Source organism: Entelurus aequoreus, linkage group LG11, assembly GCF_033978785.1.
Source record: "Entelurus aequoreus isolate RoL-2023_Sb linkage group LG11, RoL_Eaeq_v1.1, whole genome shotgun sequence".
Classification (NCBI taxonomy): Eukaryota; Metazoa; Chordata; class Actinopteri; order Syngnathiformes; family Syngnathidae; genus Entelurus; species Entelurus aequoreus.
Window position 1 is genome coordinate 2,711,530 of NC_084741.1, and position 21,005 is coordinate 2,732,534.

Here is a 21,005-nt window from a genome sequence, read left to right on the forward strand (position 1 = left end):
AGCCAGCTTGTACCTAAGTTACGGTCAGAGCGAAAAAAGATATCTCTTGAACTGCATTCTAGTCCGTCACTCTAACGTTCCTCATCCACAAATCTTTCATCCTCGCTCAAATTAATGGGGTAATCGTCGCTTTCTCGCTCCGAATATCTCCCGCTCCATCGTAAACAACATGGAATTGTGAGCAGCACTACCGCTTGTGACGTCACGCTACTTCCGGTACAGGCAAGGTTTTTTTTTATCAGCGAGCAAAAGTTGCGAACTTTATCGTCGATTTTCTCTACTAAATCCTTTCAGCAAAAATATGGCAATATCGCGAAATGATCAAGTATGACCCATAGAATGGATCTGCTATTCCCGTTTAAATTTTAAAAAAATCATTTCAGTAGGCCTTTAAATCCCAGTCAGATTCGTTCATAAAGCAATTTACTGGTAATTTTTTTTGCATTGTCATTTGTACTTTTCAGCGCCGGCCAGTTTTTTTTTTTTCTCCATTTCCCTGCGATCCCAACCCGGCTCAATGGCGGCGCGAAAACAGATCAATGAATTTGATCGGCTAGATTATGTTTATCGTGGAGATTTCAATGCGATGATGGATGATTGATGATGGGTGAGCGGTAATCGATGAGTGTGGGATATTGCTGATAAGACTCTCAGCCTACAGCCGTGCATGGTAATAGGTCTTTACAAGCAGGGAAACACACCTATGGGATGTTCTAATTCCACCTGAGCGAGTATATTGTACTTTTATTCCAATATTTGATTTATCAAACACCTCCGCGGCCGGCCGACCGCCGAGTCCTCCGCCATCCACCACCCCCCTCGGCGGATTAGGGCATGGAGGGTGATTTGTTACCCTTTTGGGAAGCTGTCTCGGACGCTCATTTCCCTCAGCTGCATATTCTGCCCCTCAGTCGCCAAACCCCCAACGCTACCCTGCCTCCATTTTGATGAATAGCCGGCCGCATGAAGGCGAGCAGCCGATCCCAGCACCAAGGTTACCGTAACCTGGGCCCTTCCGTCAAGGAGGGGGGTGGCGGGGGATACCCGCCTCCAATTAGCGGGGCTCCGCAAGGGAGCCACTCGGGGGGCGGGGGGAACGGAACCATAAGCTCTAAAGATGCTGGTATGGACTTTGTACTGTACTATATGTTCATGGAGACTATAGGGAAGGATGCTGCACCACCCTAGTGACTATATGCCCTGTACAAGAACTGGGAAGCGTAATATGATTGTATTTTTTTAAGCGTGGCACAGAGATGTCCGATAATGGCTTTTTTGCCGATATTCCGATATTGTCCAACTCATAATTACCGATTCCGATATCAACCGATACCGATATATACAGTCGTGGAATGAACACATTATTATACCTAATTTTGTGGTGATGCCCCGCTGGATGCATTAAACAATGTAACAAGGTTTTCCGTAATAAATCAACTCAAGTTATGGGAAAAAAAATGCCAACATGGCACTGCCATATTTATTATTGAAGTGCATTTTTTTTTTTTAACATGCCTCAAAACAGCAGCTTGGAATTTGGGACATGTTCTCCCTGAGAGAGCATGAGGAGGTTGAGGTTTAGGGAGTAGCGGGGGGTGTATAATTTAGCGTCCCGGAACAGTTAGTGCTGCAAGGGGTTCTGGCCGTTTGGGGCTATATATGTTGTAGAGTAGACGCTGGGATGGGAAACATGTTAAACACAGCATTTGCAGCTTCTGAATATGTGTGTGAATACATGTTTGGGGCTATGTATATTGTAGAGTAGATGCTGGGATGGGAAACATGTTAAACACAGAATTTGAAGCTTCTGAATAATTTTGTGGATAAATGTTTGGGGCTATTCATGTTGTAGAGTAGATGCTGGGATGAGAAACATGTTAAACACAGCATTTGCAGCTTCTGAATATTTTTGTGGATAAGTGTTTGGGGCTATGTATGTTGTAGAGTAGACGCTGGGATAGGAAACATGTTAAACACAGCATTTGCAGCTTCTGAATATTTTTGTGGATACATATTTGGGGCTATGTATATTGTAGAGTAGATGATGGGATGGGAAACATGTTAAACACAGCATTTGCAGCTTCTGAATATTTTTGTGGATAAATGTTTGGGGCTATGTATATTGTAGAGTAGATGCTGGGATGGGAAACATGTTATACACAGCATTTGCAGCTTCTGAATATTTTTGTGGATAAATGTTTGGGGCTATGTATGTTGTAGAGTAGACGCTGGGATAGGAAACATGTTAAACACAGCATTTGCAGCTTCTGAATATTTTTGTGGATAAATGTTTGGGGCTATGTATATTGTAGAGTAGATGCTGGGATGGGAAACATGTTAAACACAGCATTTGCAGCTTCTGAATATTTTTGTGGATACATGTTTGGGGCTATGTATATTGTAGAGTAGATGCTGGGATGGGAAACATGTTATACACAGCATTTGCAGCTTCTGAATATTTTTGTGGATAAATGTTTGGGGCTATGTATATTGTAGAGTAGATGCTGGGATGGGAAACATGTTAAACACAGCATTTGCAGCTTCTGAATATTTTTGTGGATAAATGTTTGGGGCTATGTATATTGTAGAGTAGATGCTGGGATGGGAAACATGTTATACACAGCATTTGCAGCTTCTGAATATTTTTGTGGATAAATGTTTGGGGCTATGTATATTGTAGAGTAGATGCTGGGATGGGAAACATGTTATACACAGAATTTGCAGCTTCTGAATATTTTTGTGGATAAATGTTTGGGGCTATGTATATTGTAGAGTAGATGCTGGGATGGGAAACATGTTATACACAGCATTTGCAGTTTCTGAATATTTTTGTGGATAAATGTTTGGGGCTATGTATATTGTAGAGTAGATGCTGGGATGGGAAACATGTTATACACAGCATTTGCAACTTCAGAATATTTTTGTGGATAAATGTTTGGGGCTATGTATATTGTAGAGTAGATGCTGGGATGGGAAACATGTTAAACACAGCATTTGCAGCTTCTGAATATTTTTGTGGATAAATGTTAGTCTTTTGGCCGTTTGGGGCTATATATGTCGTAGAGTAGACGCTGGGATGGGGCTGACAAGCCGGGTAGAGTTGAAACCATTACAAGCATTTAGCATATTTTTAATGGTTTGTTTTTTTCTGATTCGATCGACTTGTTCCTCTCCTTCACAGTAACTTTCTTAGTTGGAGTTAGTTGGAGGCCATTATTGTGTCGATCTCCACTGCAACATGTACCATTTCATGAATCTTGAAACGAATATTACTTCAACCTGGGACGGGTCGGGCTCGTAACTGAAATCACGCTCGCAATTTTTAAACGTAAGTAAAAGCCGACGGACATCTTGACTTACTCGTAAGTTACGATACTCTTCAGCAGCATTTGATACATGTGAGCTTTGACTTTTCCGTTCAAGGTTAGCTATTCAAACGGTCTGAAGGTTTCAGACTAAAAAAGTGTTGAGCCACGCTCATCTGCAAGTTTTGAAGTTTTTCTGAGACTTGGCCTGAAAGAAACGAATTGTCCATCATACGCACAGTACTGGTTTGACCGAAAGTATTGTGCAAAGCTGAAAGCGGCTAATTACAACGTAGCTTTCTCTCATTTCTCATGCCCTTCAGTGACCATCTTCCCAAACAGCCGAGTGAACCCCCATCACCTTTCTTCAAAAGGATCAGCCTAAAGGCCTCGTTTTCTCCCAGTTAAAGACGTCCCACCGCCTCCAAGTGGCCTGCAAATAACCCTCATATTAAAAATATAATTCATATCTCCACATGAAGGCCAACAACACTCTTTACTTGACACTATCTCAGGCTCCTGCTTTTGTGGGCTTTTATATTTGCACACAAAGCCCCCCGATTCTTTGTGGAAGGATGTCCGTCGCCGTCCGGAATCACAAGAGAACACCGTCCCCCTTGCCGGTGATTAGAGCTGAAGGTACAAGAGGACCACTTCACCCTCCAAGACTGGAACGGAACAAAGCACCGGAGTCTTCGTATTGTGCCAAGAATGACGACAGAAAAGACAGAGACGCAGAAGGGTCCGGAGCCAAAGAGGTCTGACTGAGGTGACTTGTAGGGAGGAGATATAAAGATCTCAGGTCCTTTCTGGTGAGGCGAAACAGTAGAATAGCATAACTAGAGTTGAGTGAAGACCTCCACCAAGGCTGCAACTACAAAACCCAAAACCAGTGAAGTTGTCACGTGGTGTAAATGGTAAATAAAAACAGAATACAATGATTTGCAAATCCTTTTCAACCTATATTTGTCATGATCTGTGGTCTGGATCATGTTTTTGTTATTTTCTGTTAGTTTTAAGACTCCACTAGTTCCTGTTTTTGTGCACCCTTGTTTGTTTTAGTTTCCGTGACGACTTATGATTTTCACCTGCCTCTTGCGTTTGGGACACACCTGTCTCTAATCAAGAGACCAGTATTTAAAGGCCTACTGAAATTCATTTGTTTTATTTAAACGGGGATAGCAGATCCATTCTATGTGTCATACTTGAACATTTCGCGGTATTGCCATATTTTTGATGAAAGGATTTAGTAGAGAACAACGACGATAAAGATCGCAACTTTTGGTATCTGATAAAAAAAAGCCTTGCCCCTACCGGAAGTAGCGTGACGTAGTCCGTTGAAAGGCTCCTCACATTTTCCTATTGTTTTCAATGCAGCTAGAGCGATTCGGACCGAGAAAATGACGATTACCCCATTAATTTGAGCGAGGATGAAATATTTATGGATGAGGAACGTTAGAGTGAAGGACTAGAATGCAGTGCAAGACATATCTTTTTTCGCTCTGACCGTAACTTAGGTACAAGCTGGCTCATTGGATTCCACACTCTCTCCTTTTTCTATTGTGGATCACGGATTTGTATTTTAAACCACCTCGGATACTATGTCCTCTTGAAAATGAGAGTCGAGAACGCGAAATGGACATTCACAGTTTCTTTTATCTCCACGACAATGCATCGACGAAACACTTTAGCTACGGAGTTAATGTGATAGCATCGTGCTTAACTGCATATAGAAACAAAATAAATAAATCCCTGACTGGAAGGATAGACAGAAGATCAACAATACTATTGTTGGTTATTATTTTATTATTATATTATTATTATTATTATTATATGTTATTTTATATGTTTATTTGTTATTTTTATTATATGTTTATTATTTTTTATTTATTTATTGTTTATTTATGTATTTATTATATGTTATTTGTTAGTATTATTATTATTATATATTATATTATATGTTATTATTATTGTTGGTTATTATTCATGGACATGTAAATATACGGTTAATGCTTTCCAGCCTGGCGAAGGTTAACAATGCTGTTGCTAACGACGCCAATGAAGCTAACTTAGCAACCGTACCTCACAGAGCTATGCTAAAAACATTAGCTATCCACTTACGCCAGCCAGCCCTCATCTGCTCATCAACACCCGTGCTCACCTGCGTTCCAGCGATCGACGGTGCGACGAAGGACTTCACCCGATCACAGATGCGGTCGGCGAGACGGAGGAATTTAAGGTGAGTTCGGCGGCTAACGCATCTGCTATCCATCTCTGTCTTCCTGGTTGTGTTGCTGTAGTCCGCCGCTTTTTTCGCTCTGACCGTAACTTAGGCACAAGCTGGCTCATTGGATTCCACACTCTCTCCTTTTTCTATTGTGGATCACGGATTTGTATTTTAAACCACCTCGGATACTATATCCTCTTGAAAATGAGAGTCGAGAACGCGAAATGGACATTCACAGTGACTTTTATCTCCACGACAATGCATCGACGAAACACTTTAGCTACGGAGCTAACGTGATAGCATCGGGCTTAACTGCATAGAGAAACAAAATAAATAAACCCCTGACTGGAAGGATAGACAGAAGATCAACAATACTATTAAACCAGGGACATGTAAATATACGGTTAATTATTTCCAGCCTGGCGAAGGTTAACAATGCTGTTGCTAATGACGCCATTGAAGCTAAATTAGCAACCGTACCTCACAGAGCTATGCTAAAAACATTAGCTATCCACTTACGCCAGCCAGCCCTCATCTGCTCATCAACACCCGTGCTCACCTGCGTTCCAGCGATCGACGGTGCGACGAAGGACTTCACCCGATCACCGATGCGGTCGGCGAGACGGAGGAATTTAAGGTGAGTTCGGCGGCTAACGCGTCTGCTATCCATCTCTGTCTTCCTGGTTGTGTTGCTGTAGTCCGCCGCTAATACACCGATCCCACCTACAACTTTCTTCTTTGCAGTCTCCATTGTTCATTAAACAAATTGCAAAAGATTCACCAACACAGATGTCCAGAATACTGTGGAATTATGAGATGAAAACAGAGCTTTTTTGTATTGGATTCAATGGGGTACCGATACTTCTGTTTCACTGGTTACGTCACGCGCATACGTCATCATCCAAAGACGTTTTCAACCGGAAGTTTAGCGGGAAATTTAAAATTGCACTTTACTAATCTAACCCGGCCGTATTGGCATGTGTTGCAATGTTAAGATTTCATCATTGATATATAAACTATCAGGTCGGTAGTAGTTGGTTTCAGTAGGCCTTTAAGCCTGTCTTTGTCAGTCAGTCGGCCTGGCGTCATTGCTTGTGTCATGCGATTGTTTGCTTCATGCCTTGCCAAGTAAGTTTTTGTTTGTTCATGCCACAGTTAGTGAGTTTTTACCCTGTCCATAGTTTATGCTGAGTGTTAGCTTTTGTTGTGCCTTCTCCTTGTGCGCCTTTTGTTTGTACCTATTTGAGAGTCAAGATTAAATCATGTTCCTACCTTTCAAGTCCTGTCCGGAATAATCCGTTTGCTTCCTTGGAGAACAAACCTCGCAGTAAGTTGCGAAAGCCCCCTCGTCGTGACAATATTCAATTGAATAGACTGCGAAGACAAGATGCTTAACGTTCGAACCGGAAAACTTTGTTGTTTTTTGCAAATATTAGCTCATTTGGAATTTGATGCCTGCAACATGTTTCCAAAAAAGTTGGCACAAGTGGCCAAAAATACTGATAAAGTTGAGGAATGCTCATTCAACACTTATTTGGAACATCCCACAGGTGAACAGGCTAATTGGGAACAGGTGGGTGCCATGATTGGGTATAAAAGCAGCTTCCTTGAAATGCTCAGTCATTCACAAACAAGGACGGGGGCGAGGGTCACCACTTTGTCAACAAATGCCTGAGCAAATTGTTTAAGAACAACATTTCTCAACCAGCTATTGCAAGGAATTTAGGGCTTTCACCATCTACACTCCGTGATATCATCAAAAGGTTCAGAGAATCTGGAGAAATCACTGCATCCGGCGGTACTGCATCAAAAAGCGACATCGGTGTGTAAAGGATATCACCACATGGGCTCAGGAACACTTGAAAAAGCACTGTCAGTAATTGGCAAACAATATATATATATTTCTCAGTTCGGACATTAAATATCTTGTCTTTGCAGTCTGTTCAATTGAATATAAGTTGAAAAGGATTTGCAAATCATTGTATTGTCTTTTTATTTACCATTTACACAACGTGCCAACTTCACTGCTTTTGGGTTTTGTACATTTACTAGTGCTGGGTTAAAGCTTTGATGCATTCTGACACACAAGGAGTAATGCCTCCATGTGTATGTGTCACTTTAAGAATAAACATGTGACCGATACAGCTTCTCTGCCGTTTGACTGTGAAGCACCAAGAGTACTGGGAGAAGTGGGAGGATTGGCATGCAGCATTCCACATCGGTATCCCTCACCATCATCAATCTAAATAGAACAAAGAAAGGGGAACATTTCCGAAAAATGTTATTTTATTTTCGCTCACTTGCTGTTTTCACATTCCTTAGACATTTAATTTGTTTATTTTTTTTGTCATAAAAAAAATTCAATGTTTATATATATTTATTTTTATTTTATTTCTGATTATTATTATTATTAATGTATTATCTTTCGTTTTTTCTTTATTTAATTGTTGTATTTGTAGATATTACTTTGTTGTGTTTTTTTTTGCTGTTACTTTCTTTTCGGGGGGCGGTGGGTGGTATGGTTGGGATATGAACAAAAAACATTTGCACATTTAGGGCAGACAACAGATATAAGATGTATGTGAATATGATGTAATGGATAGGAATGTCTGATGCTGGATGTCAATAAAAATAAAATGAAAAAAAAAAAAAATTAAATCATGTGTGCTTACGGACTGTATTCCTTGCAGACTGTATTGATATATATTGATATATAATGTAGGAACCAGAATATTAATAACAGAAAGAAACAACCCTTTTGTGTGAATGAGTGTGAATGGGGGAGGGATGTTTTTTGGGTTGGTGCACTAATGGTAAGTGTATCTTGTGTTTTTTATGTTGTTTTAATAAAAATATATATTTTTATTTGTATTTTATTTGTATTTTATTTGTATTTTTAATTTTTTTTATTTCTTGTGCGCAGGCCGGGCCCTAACCAATCTGGCGCCCTAGGCAAAATATTAGGTGGCGTCCCCCCACATCGGCAGTGAAGTGTATATACTCACAAGAAACAGAATAGCTTTATATGAATAAATAAATGAATACAAAAATAAAAAATTAATACATGAAATACAATATTTTTTACATACATAAACACAAAATAAAACGTGTCAACAAGTTGCATAAAATAAATTAAAATTATAATATAAATAAGGCACAGCACAAAACAAGATATCAAACCAGTATGACTTTAATAACTATATTTTAAAAAAAAGGGGATCCTACAGAGTTCTCTATTTGTGCTTTTTAATATTGCATTAACTAGAATGACTTACAAATGACTGTACACCAGGGAGTACTGTAATTACCTAACGTTACATTATTATTTTCCATAACAACTTAGCTCCTCCACAATATTAACCCGACGTTAAAACAGAACTAGCTATTAATTGATTAGCAATTGCCGAATCATGTAACATTAGCTTAATGCTAAAAAGCCAGGTTACTATCACATTCTGTAACAGACAAATAAATTCATGTAGGCTAACGTTACCTACCTGCTACCTCTGTCTTTTTCTCGTTTCTCCTCCTCTTCTTTTCTCTTTTTTCTTCCCTGGGCACCTGACAGTTTTGGCCGTTTTGACATCTTGTGTTGATTTTTTGATGTGGTGACGTCCAAAAAGAGTCATGATACGGGAAGGGAGGGGGCGCACCGTGTCGGGGGGAGGGGGGGTGGAGGGGGGGGGGGGGGGGGCGTAATGTTGTAACAAATAAAATTTCTATTAAATAGGCTTTACTTTGCATTTTATTTGACGTGGGATTATTTTTTGTATTTAGAAATAATAGTACCAACTTTTTTTTTTTTTTCTCCAACATTTGTGGCACTGGCGTGGCGCCCCCTGATGGACGGCGCCCTTAGCATTTGCCGATACGGCCTATGCCACGGGCCGGCCCTGCTTGTGCGGCCCGGTACCAATCGATCCACGGACCGGTTGGGTACCACTGATCTACACCACAGATCCTGACAGTACTGGTATAGTCTTGCGGTACTAATTAATCAAACGCGGTACTAAACTCTGTTTGAAAAGTACCGGTTCACCATATTTTTTTTTTTTTTTTTACAGGCATGACGTCGCGTCATTGTCACATCATGACATTGCTGGTTTTACGAGCAGAGGGGCATGTTCGGCAGCGCACAATCACAGAGTGCTTACAAGCATCTGTTGTTGTGGCTTGTGCAGCCCTTTGAGACACTCGTGATTTAGGGCTATATAAGTAAACTTTTATTGATTCTTTTATTTTATTTTTTTTTTTTTAATATTTTATATTTATATTATTATTTATTATTATTATTATTATTATTATTATTATTATTATTATTATTATTATTATTATTATTTATATTTATATTATTATTTATATTTATATATATATTTTATATTTTATATTTATATTATTATTTTATTTCTTTTATATTATTATATGAAACTTTTATTGATCATGTTTGGTGCTCATAAACCAGTGGTCTATATAGGGCTATATAAGTAAACTTTTATTGATCATTTTATTTTATTTTATTTTTTTTAATATTTTATATTTATATTATTATTTATTATTATTATTATTATTATTATTATTATTTATATTTATATTATTATTTATATATATATATATATATATATATATATATGTTTTATATTTATATTATTATTTTATTTCTTTTATATTATTATATGAAACTTTTATTGATCATGTTTGGTGCTCATAAACCAGTGGTCCCCAACCACCGCGGCACAAGAAGTTTATTTATTTTTTTTTTTTTTAAATTTAAAAAAAAAAAAAATTAAATCAACATAAAAAACACAATATATACATTATATATCAATATAAATCAATACAGTCTGCAGGGATACAGTCCGTAAGCACACATGATTGTATTTCTTTATGACAAAAAATATATATATATATATATTTTTTTACTACCCCTCCCCCCCACCACCCGGTCCGCTAGTACAAAAAGGTTGGGGACCACTGTCATACACAGTCACAAAGGACACATATTGCTGTTAGAATATCATCAAACATCAGTTTTGCATAAAATAGGACTTTCACCAATCAGCTAATTGGTTATCACGTCCATCCATTTAGCTTATAACACTTCTCCCGCTAATGTTTGTCGTACTCTGAGCCCGTATGTTCTACGTATGCACGCGTAAACAAGCCAGGACGGTATGCATCGAGTAACATTATTATTATTTGGTTTTGTTTCCTGCAGGGTACAAACAAAGTCTTCAAGTCTTGTGATTATGCGTGTAGCACACCGACGATGGAGGACGCGGCTTTTGTCGCCACGTGGCGTCGTTCCGAAGCACTCGTGCATCCAGCGGGATCAAGGCCACGCCGTGTGCGGAGGTGAAGGCAACATGACCCGCCTCCACCTCTGCCCGCCTCCTGTCCTCTATTTATCCCCACATCTTTATTGCTGCCAATGTGTGCCTTCCCCCCCCGCCCCCCTCCATCCCTCGTTTGCTTGCTCGGTCCAAATTCCTTTGGCTGCCCACCACTGGTTGCTAATTGCTGCCGACATTGTTTGGCCTCTCGATGCTTCGTTTGGGGGACAAACCCCTCATTCATGCAGCGTGGACAGCTCGTTAGGGACAACACCCCCACCTTCGGCAACTTTTTTTTTTTTTTTAACTGACCTTCTTAATTAACTGGTAAGGCGCTGCTGGGAAATTTGCACACAAAAGCCTGGTGTCTAGCCTGTTGGCCTCCCGCTACCCAAACATGCCTCCTCCTCCTCCTCTTCATCATCATCCCCTGCTACTGTCTTCCTGCCGCTTCCAAACACAGGTCATTGTACAGCAGTGGAGAAAAAAAAAACCCAAAGTGATTCAGTGCACACATTCAAGCCATTTGTTCACTTTTTTTTTTATTTCCTCGTACGCCACGAGACCCTCCTGCTCGCCGGCCCCCCTTACACTTTTTTGTTGCTTTTCTTCACAGCGGACCTCATTAGAAAGTCTTGTTTGGAAGTGCTTCACTGCTGATACACTCCCGCTATTTAGTTGTATTGCTATTATTCTTGCTCTATCTTGCCTATTCCTTTTGCTTTGGGGACCAGTTTTTATTTGTTGTATTATTTCTGGGGGGGGCGAGGTCTTCCGGAAAGCAGTTAACTGGTACTTAGGAAAGGTTTCAAGGCAATGCAGTACCACCGACCACCCAAATAGGGGTCAAAAACAGTAAGAAATTAATCAATGAATACGCATCAAGTTAACTTTTCATTTTACGGTATTTTTTAAATCTAATGTCACACCATGAAACCACAATAGTTTATAGAAGCATTTAAGTCCCATCTTAAAACGCATTTGTATACTCTAGCCTTTAAATAGACCCCCTTTTTAGACCAGTTGATCTGCCGTTTCTTTTCTTTTCTCCTCTGCCCCCCTCTCTCTTGTAGAGGGGGGGGTCACAGGTCCGGTGGCCATGGATGAAGTGCTGGCTGTCCAGAGTCGGGACCAGGGGTGGACCGCTCGCCTGTGCATCGGTTGGGGACATCTCTGCGCTGCTGACTCGTTTCCGCTCGGGATGGTCTCCTGCTGGCCCCACTATGGACTGGACTCTCACACTATTATGTTATATCCACTATGGACTAGACTCTCACTATTATATTAGATCCACTATGGACTGGACTCCCACTATTATGTTAGATCCACTATGGACTGGACTCCCACTATTATGTTAGATCCACTCTGGACTGGACTCCCACTATTATGTTAGATCCACTCTGGACTGGACTCCCACTATTATGTTACATCCACTATGGACTGGACTCTCACTATTATGTTAGATCCACTCTGGACTGGACTCTCACTATTATGTTAGATCCACTATGGACTGGACTCTCACTATTATGTTAGATCCACTATGGACTGAACTCTCACTATTATGTTAGATCCACTATGGACTGGACTCTCACTATTATGTTAGATCCACTATGGACTGGACTCTCACACTATTATGTTAGATCCACTATGGACTGGACTCTCACACTATTAAGTTAGATCCACTATGGACTGGACTCTCACACTATTATGTTAGATCCACTATGGACTGGACTCTCACGCTATTAAGTTAGATCCACTATGGACTGGACTCTCACACTATTATGTTAGATCCACTATGGACTGGACTCTCACTATTATATTAGATCCACTATGGACTGGACTCCCACTATTATGTTACATCCACTCTGGACTGGACTCTCACTATTATGTTAGATCCACTATGGACTGGACTCTCACACTATTATGTTAGATCCACTATGGACTGGACTCTCACTATTATTATGTTAGATCCACTATGGACTGGACTCTCACTATTATGTTAGATCCACTATGGACTGGACTCTCACACTATTATGTTGGATCCACTATGGACTGGACTCTCACTGTTATGTTATATCCACTATGGACTGGACTCTCACACTATTATGTTAGATCCACTATGGACTGGACTCTCACTATTATATTAGATCCACTATGGACTGGACTCCCACTATTATGTTAGATCCACTATGGACTGGACTCCCACTATTATGTTAGATCCACTATGGACTGAACTCTCACTATTATGTTAGATCCACTGTGGACTGGACTCTCACTATTATGTTAGATCCACTATGGACTGGACTCTCACACTATTATGTTAGATCATCTATGGACTGGACTCTTACTATTATGTTAGATCCACTATGGACTGTACTCTCACTATTATGTTGGATCCACTATGGACTGGACTCTCACACTATTATGTTAGATCCACTATGGACTGGACTCTCACTATTATGTTAGATCCACTATGGACTGGACTCTCACACTATTATGTTATATCCACTATGGACTAGACTCTCACTATTATATTAGATCCACTATGGACTGGACTCCCACTATTATGTTAGATCCACTATGGACTGGACTCCCACTATTATGTTAGATCCACTCTGGACTGGACTCCCACTATTATGTTAGATCCACTCTGGACTGGACTCCCACTATTATGTTACATCCACTATGGACTGGACTCTCACTATTATGTTAGATCCACTCTGGACTGGACTCTCACTATTATGTTAGATCCACTATGGACTGGACTCTCACTATTATGTTAGATCCACTATGGACTGAACTCTCACTATTATGTTAGATCCACTATGGACTGGACTCTCACTATTATGTTAGATCCACTATGGACTGGACTCTCACACTATTATGTTAGATCCACTATGGACTGGACTCTCACACTATTAAGTTAGATCCACTATGGACTGGACTCTCACACTATTATGTTAGATCCACTATGGACTGGACTCTCACGCTATTAAGTTAGATCCACTATGGACTGGACTCTCACACTATTATGTTAGATCCACTATGGACTGGACTCTCACTATTATATTAGATCCACTATGGACTGGACTCCCACTATTATGTTACATCCACTCTGGACTGGACTCTCACTATTATGTTAGATCCACTATGGACTGGACTCTCACACTATTATGTTAGATCCACTATGGACTGGACTCTCACTATTATTATGTTAGATCCACTATGGACTGGACTCTCACTATTATGTTAGATCCACTATGGACTGGACTCTCACACTATTATGTTGGATCCACTATGGACTGGACTCTCACTGTTATGTTATATCCACTATGGACTGGACTCTCACACTATTATGTTAGATCCACTATGGACTGGACTCTCACTATTATATTAGATCCACTATGGACTGGACTCCCACTATTATGTTAGATCCACTATGGACTGGACTCCCACTATTATGTTAGATCCACTATGGACTGAACTCTCACTATTATGTTAGATCCACTGTGGACTGGACTCTCACTATTATGTTAGATCCACTATGGACTGGACTCTCACACTATTATGTTAGATCATCTATGGACTGGACTCTTACTATTATGTTAGATCCACTATGGACTGTACTCTCACTATTATGTTGGATCCACTATGGACTGGACTCTCACACTATTATGTTAGATCCACTATGGACTGGACTCTCACTATTATGTTAGATCCACTATGGACTGGACTCTCACTATTATGTTAGATCCACTATAGAACTGGACTGTCACACTATTGTGTTAGATCCACTATGGACTGGACTCTCACTATTATGTTACATCCACTCTGGACTGGACTCTCACTATTATGTTAGATCCACTATGGACTGGACTCTCACACTATTATGTTAGATCCACTATGGACTGGACTCTCACTATTATTATGTTAGATCCACTATGGACTGGACTCTCACTATTATGTTAGATCCACTATGGACTGGACTCTCACTATTATGTTAGATCCACTATGGACTGGACTCTCACACTATTATGTTAGATCCACTATGGACTGGACTCTCACTATTATTATGTTAGATCCACTATGGACTGGACTCTCACTGTTATGTTATATCCACTATGGACTGGACTCTCACACTATTATGTTAGATCCACTATGGACTGGACTCTCACTATTATATTAGATCCACTATGGACTGGACTCCCACTATTATGTTAGATCCACTATGGACTGGACTCCCACTATTATGTTAGATCCACTATGGACTGAACTCTCACTATTATGTTAGATCCACTGTGGACTGGACTCTCACTATTATGTTAGATCCACTATGGACTGGACTCTCACACTATTATGTTAGATCATCTATGGACTGGACTCTTACTATTATGTTAGATCCACTATGGACTGTACTCTCACTATTATGTTGGATCCACTATGGACTGGACTCTCACACTATTATGTTAGATCCACTATGGACTGGACTCTCACTATTATGTTAGATCCACAATGGACTGGACTCTCACTATTATGTTAGATCCACTATAGAACTGGACTGTCACACTATTGTGTTAGATCCACTATGGACTGGACTCTCACTATTATTTTAGATCCATTATGAACTGGACTCTCACTATTATGTTAGATTTACTATGGACTGGACTCTCACTATTATGTTAAATCCACTATGGACTGGACTCTCACTATTATATTAGATCCACTATGGACTGGACTCTCACTATTATGTTAAATCCACTATGGACTGGACTCTCACTATTATATTAGATCCACTATGGACTGGACTCTCACACTATTATGTTAGATCCACTATGGACTGGACTCTCACACTATTATGTTAGATCCACTATGGACTGGACTCTCACTATTATGTTAGATCCACTATGGACTGGACTCTCACTATTATGTTGGATCCACTATGGACTGGACTCTCACTATTATGTTAGATCCACTATGGACTGGACTCTCACACTATTATGTTGGATCCACTATGGACTGGACTCTCACTGTTATGTTAGATCCACTATGGACTAGACTCTCACACTATTATGTTAGATCCACTATGGACTAGACTCTCACACTTTTATGTTAGATCCAATATGGACTGGACTCCCACATCTGCGGTCCTCTCCAAGGTTTCTCATAGTCATTCTCATCGACGTCCCACTGGGTTGTGAGTTTTTCCTTGCCCTTATGTGGGCGCTGAACCGCAGATGTCGTTGTGGCTTGTGCAGCCCTTTGAGACACTTGTGATTTAGGGATATATAAATAAACATTGATTGATTGATTGATTGAAACATTGATCTCACGTTCCACTCTTCCCTCACTCGTGAACAAGACCCCGAGGTACTTGAACTCCTCCACTTGGGGCAATATCTCCTCCCCAACCCGGAGATAGCACCCGACCCTTTTCCGGGCGAGAACCATGGACTCTGACTTGGAGGTGCTGATTCGCATCACAGTCGCTTCACACTCGGCTGCGAACCGGTCTTGTGAGAGCTGAAGATCCTGGCCAGATGAAGCCATCAGGACCGCATCATCTGCAAAAAGCAGAGACCTAATCCTGCAGCCACCAAACCAGATCCCCTCAACGCCTAGAAATTATGTCCATAAAAGTTATGAACAGAATCGGTGACAAAGGGCAGCCTTGGCGGAGTCCAACCCTCACTGGAAACGGGTCCGACTTACTGCAGGCAATGCGGACCAAGCTCTGACACTGATCATACAGGGAGCGGACCGCCACAATCAGAAAGTCCGATACCCCATACTCTCTGAGCACTCCCCACAGGACTTTCCGGGGTACACGGTCGAATGCCTTCTCCAAGTCCACAAAGCACATGCAGACCTGTTGGGCAAACTCCCATGCACCCTCAAGGACCCTGCCGAGAGTATAGAGCTGGTCCACAGTTCCACGACCAGGACGAAAACCACACTGTTCCTCCTGAATCCGAGGTTCGACTATCCGGCGTAGCCTCCTCTCCCGTACACCTGAATAGACCTTACCGGGAAGGCTGAGGAGTGTGATCCCACGATAGTTGGAACACACCCTCCGGTTCCCCTTCTTAAAGAGAGGAACCACCACCCCGGTCTGGGGTGGTGGTTCCACGCGATGTTGCAGAGTCTTGTCAACCAAGGCAGCCCCACAGCATCCAGAGCCTTTAGGAACTCCGGGCGGATCTCGTCCACCGAGGAGCTTTTAACAACCTCGGCAACCTCAGCCCCAGAAATAGGAGAGCTATATGTATTCCATTTCTTCAAATTCCTAAAAAAACAGCAAAGTGCTCCTGTCATATAGACAATCTTTGAACATTGTTATTGTAGACAGCAGAGGGTTCCTCCTGTCATACACAGCAGTGGTTCTTAACTGGTTTGGTGTTGGGCTCCGCCATAACCCCTTAATGACAAGCAGCGACCCAAACTGGTGATCATTGCTGTTTCTTAGAACCCAGCAGAACCCTCCTGTCCTAGAGGATCTTGGGCAGTCTTTGTTGTCCCTGTAGCCAAGATCAGAGTTAAAATTCCGTGGACGGGAACGTGTCCAAGCCCTCTCATATTAGACACTTACTCTACTCCAATTGGAAACCTGATGCTCTCTGCAGTTAAGTAAATAAGTGCCACTGTTTCATTCAACTGCAGCGTCAAAATAAAAGGACAAGTGTCAAACTTAGACGAAGGCGGCGGTACCTGTGAAGTTTTTTTCTTTCTTCTTTACTCGTATCTGGGTCACAATATGTGGAGCAATTTCAACAGATGGGCTGCAGAGTACTCCCCAGGCGAACAGAAGTTACTTTCCCCTTTTTCCTTTCTTACCGTCACCCCCCCTCACCCTGCACCCGTGCTCTACCGCAGAGCCTTACATCATCGCCAGCGCTATGCGGTGCAGACATACATGTTGTGCAAACACATGCATGCAGAAATGCTTGACTTGACTGCAAAACATATGAATATGTATACAAACATTAATTTTACTATATTCTTATGTTCAATTATGTACAAAATGTACAGTAAATAAATGTATTTTTATTTTTTTTGTATATTTTGTATTCATTATAAATAGCAGAAAACACTTACAAAAGCATGTATACAGCTCATATCCGACCTTACGACGATTACCCCATTAATTTGAGCGAGGATGAAAGATTTGTGGATGAGGAACGGTAGAGTGAAGAACTAGAGAGGCAGTGCAGGGTGTATCTTTTTTCGCTCTGACCATAACTTAGGTACAAGGTCTCATTGGATTCCACACACTCTCCTTTTTCAATTGGCGTGACAGACAGAAGGAGGTGAGGTGTGCCGCCATAGAGGGACCGATATAATGGAGAGGGTCCACCTGTTTACACTGCTTTGCCCCTAACGCGTTTTAGAGTGAACCCCTTTCCAGGGCCCTCGTTACCCTCCTCCAGTTAACTGCTCTCGGGAAAGAAAGAAAATGACCAAAAAAAAACCAGCCTGATAAGAGCTAGAGCAACATTGACAGATAGAATAAAAGTAATAGAACTCAAATACAACATAAAACTCATGTTGCATAGAATATATTTGATGTTTTTGTAGTAGGTCCTTAAAAACAGCACTGTGACATAGAGGATTTTTTACCAGTTGCGTTGGCACAGTTCTGGTTATAGAGAGGATCTTTGGCCAGAGTTTCTGCAGTTTCTAAGAGGGGTGTATTCTGCAAAACCTACTTTTCTCACCTGATGGTACCCGTTTCTGTGTATTTGGATCCTCCTAAGTCCAGAAAATGTGAAATCCAAGCAGTTGTAGTCCACAGTTCTAGTCAATAAGTCACTTCTTGTTCTCAATTCTCTTTTTGTGAGGCAGGAAAATGGTCTTTAAAAAATCACTGCAAAATGTTCAAACTTCTTTTTTTGCGGTAGATTCTCAAAAACAGCAGAACGCTCTTGTCAAATAGAGGATCTATGACAGTAGATTCTTAAAAACAGCAGCAGACTTCTGTCATCGAGAGGATCTATGACTATCATGTTTGTGGGAGATGACTAAAATCATCAGCATGTTCCTGTTATATATATATATATATATATATATATATATATATATATATATATATATATATATATATATATATATATATAATATATATATATATATATATATATATATATATATATATATATATATATACACACATACATATACAAACACACACACACACATTTATATATATATATATATATATATATATATATATATATATATATATATATATATATGTGTGGGAAAAAATCACAAGACTATTTCATCTCTACTGGCCTGTTTCATGAGGGGTTTACCTCAATCCTCAGGAGATTTTAATGGAAGCGTTCACATACCATGGTTTATACAGGGCACAGAGTGGGTGGGTACAGGCAGGCGTGGGGGCGTGGTGATTGACTCATGTGTTACCTAGGAGGTGTTTCCTTCTGTGACGGCATGCTGATACAATTTCACTGCGCTTGTTGAGGGATGACAGGTCTGGGCGGTATATAATAAACAGTTTCTCTTTTAAGCATAGGTTGCATCTTTTATTACCACTGTTGTAAGGTGTGCTGGATGCAAGAATTTGCCATGTTATTGAATATTCAACATTATTGTCTTTGAGATTCCAAATGTGTTTGCTGAGTTCTGTAGTGTTCCGCAGGCTTTTGCATCTGAAAGAAGCCTTGTGATTGTTCCATCTGGTTTTGAATGCTCCCTCAGTTGATCCTACATAAGTGTCGGATGTGTTAATGTCCTTGCGTATTAACTTTGCTTGGTAAACGACTGATGATTCTAATCACCCCCCGTTGAGAGGGAAATCAGGTTTCTTGCAGCAGTTACAGCCTTTGTCGGTTTTGGAGTCGTTCTGCCTGGTGGTGGGCGGCTCCTTTTCAATTGCTTTATTGTGGTTTGAAATGATTTGTCGCATGTTGTTCATGCAGCTGTAGCTCAATTTAATGTTGTTCTTGTTAAATACTTTTCTTAGGGTGTTGCCTTTGGGGAAGTGTTTGTCGATCAGGGTGAGGAATTTGTGGCCAATATTAGTTGAGACGTTTTTGCTGTATGGGGGGTTGTACCAGATAATGTTGTTTCGTTTTCTGCTCCTTTCTGTAATATGATCAGAGGATGAATTGTGTTGTGGTAAGTATTCCCCCATACTTCAACACAGTATGTAAGGTATGGGAGTACCGAGGTGCAGGATAGAGTACGGAGTAGTAGTTCCAATGTTGATTTGGAGAGCAGTGCAAAAAGAGGCAACAAAAAAGTTAAGACAAGATAAGACAAAGAAGCAAGCAGGAGAGATAAGGGAGAGGAAAGGGGAGCGTCCGCCCTTGATGAGTGCCAGAGAGAAAGAACTACTGAACTTGTGAGTCGGTCTGATGTCATTTAAAGGCCTAATGAAAGCCACTACTAGCGTCCACGCAGTCTGAGAGTTTATATATCAATGATGAAATCTTAACATTGCAACACATGCCAATACGGCCGGGTTAACTTATAAAGTGCAATTTTAAATTTCCCGCCACACTTCTGGTTGAAAACGTCTACATATGATGCGTATGCGCGTGACGTCACGGAGAGAACGGAAGTATTCGGACCCCATTGGATCCAATACAAAAAAGCTCTGTTTTCATCCCAAAATTGCACAGTATTCTGGACATCTGTGTTGGTGAATCTTTTGCAATTTGTTTAATGAACAATGGAGACTGCAAAGAAGAAAGCTGTAGGTTGGATCGGTGTATTAGCGGCGGACTACAGCAACACAACCAGGAGAACTTTGAGATGGATAGCAGACCGACCTCACCTTGACTTCCTCCGTCTCCGGGCCGCTGACCGCATCGGTGATCGGGTGAAGTCCTTCGTCGCTCCGTCGACCGCTGGAACGCAGGTGAGCACGGGTGTTGATGAGCAGGTGAGGGCTGGCTGGCGTAGGTGGAGAGCTAATGTTTTTAGCATAGCTCTGTGAGGTCCCGTTGCTAATTTAGCTTCAATGGCGTCGTTAGCAACAGCATTGTTAAGCTTCGACAAGCTGGAAAGCATTAACCGTGTATTTACATGTCCATGGTTTAATAGTATTGTTGATCTTCTGTCTATCCTTCCAGTCAGGGGTTTATTTATTTTGTTTCTATCTGCTTTTAAGCACGATGCTAT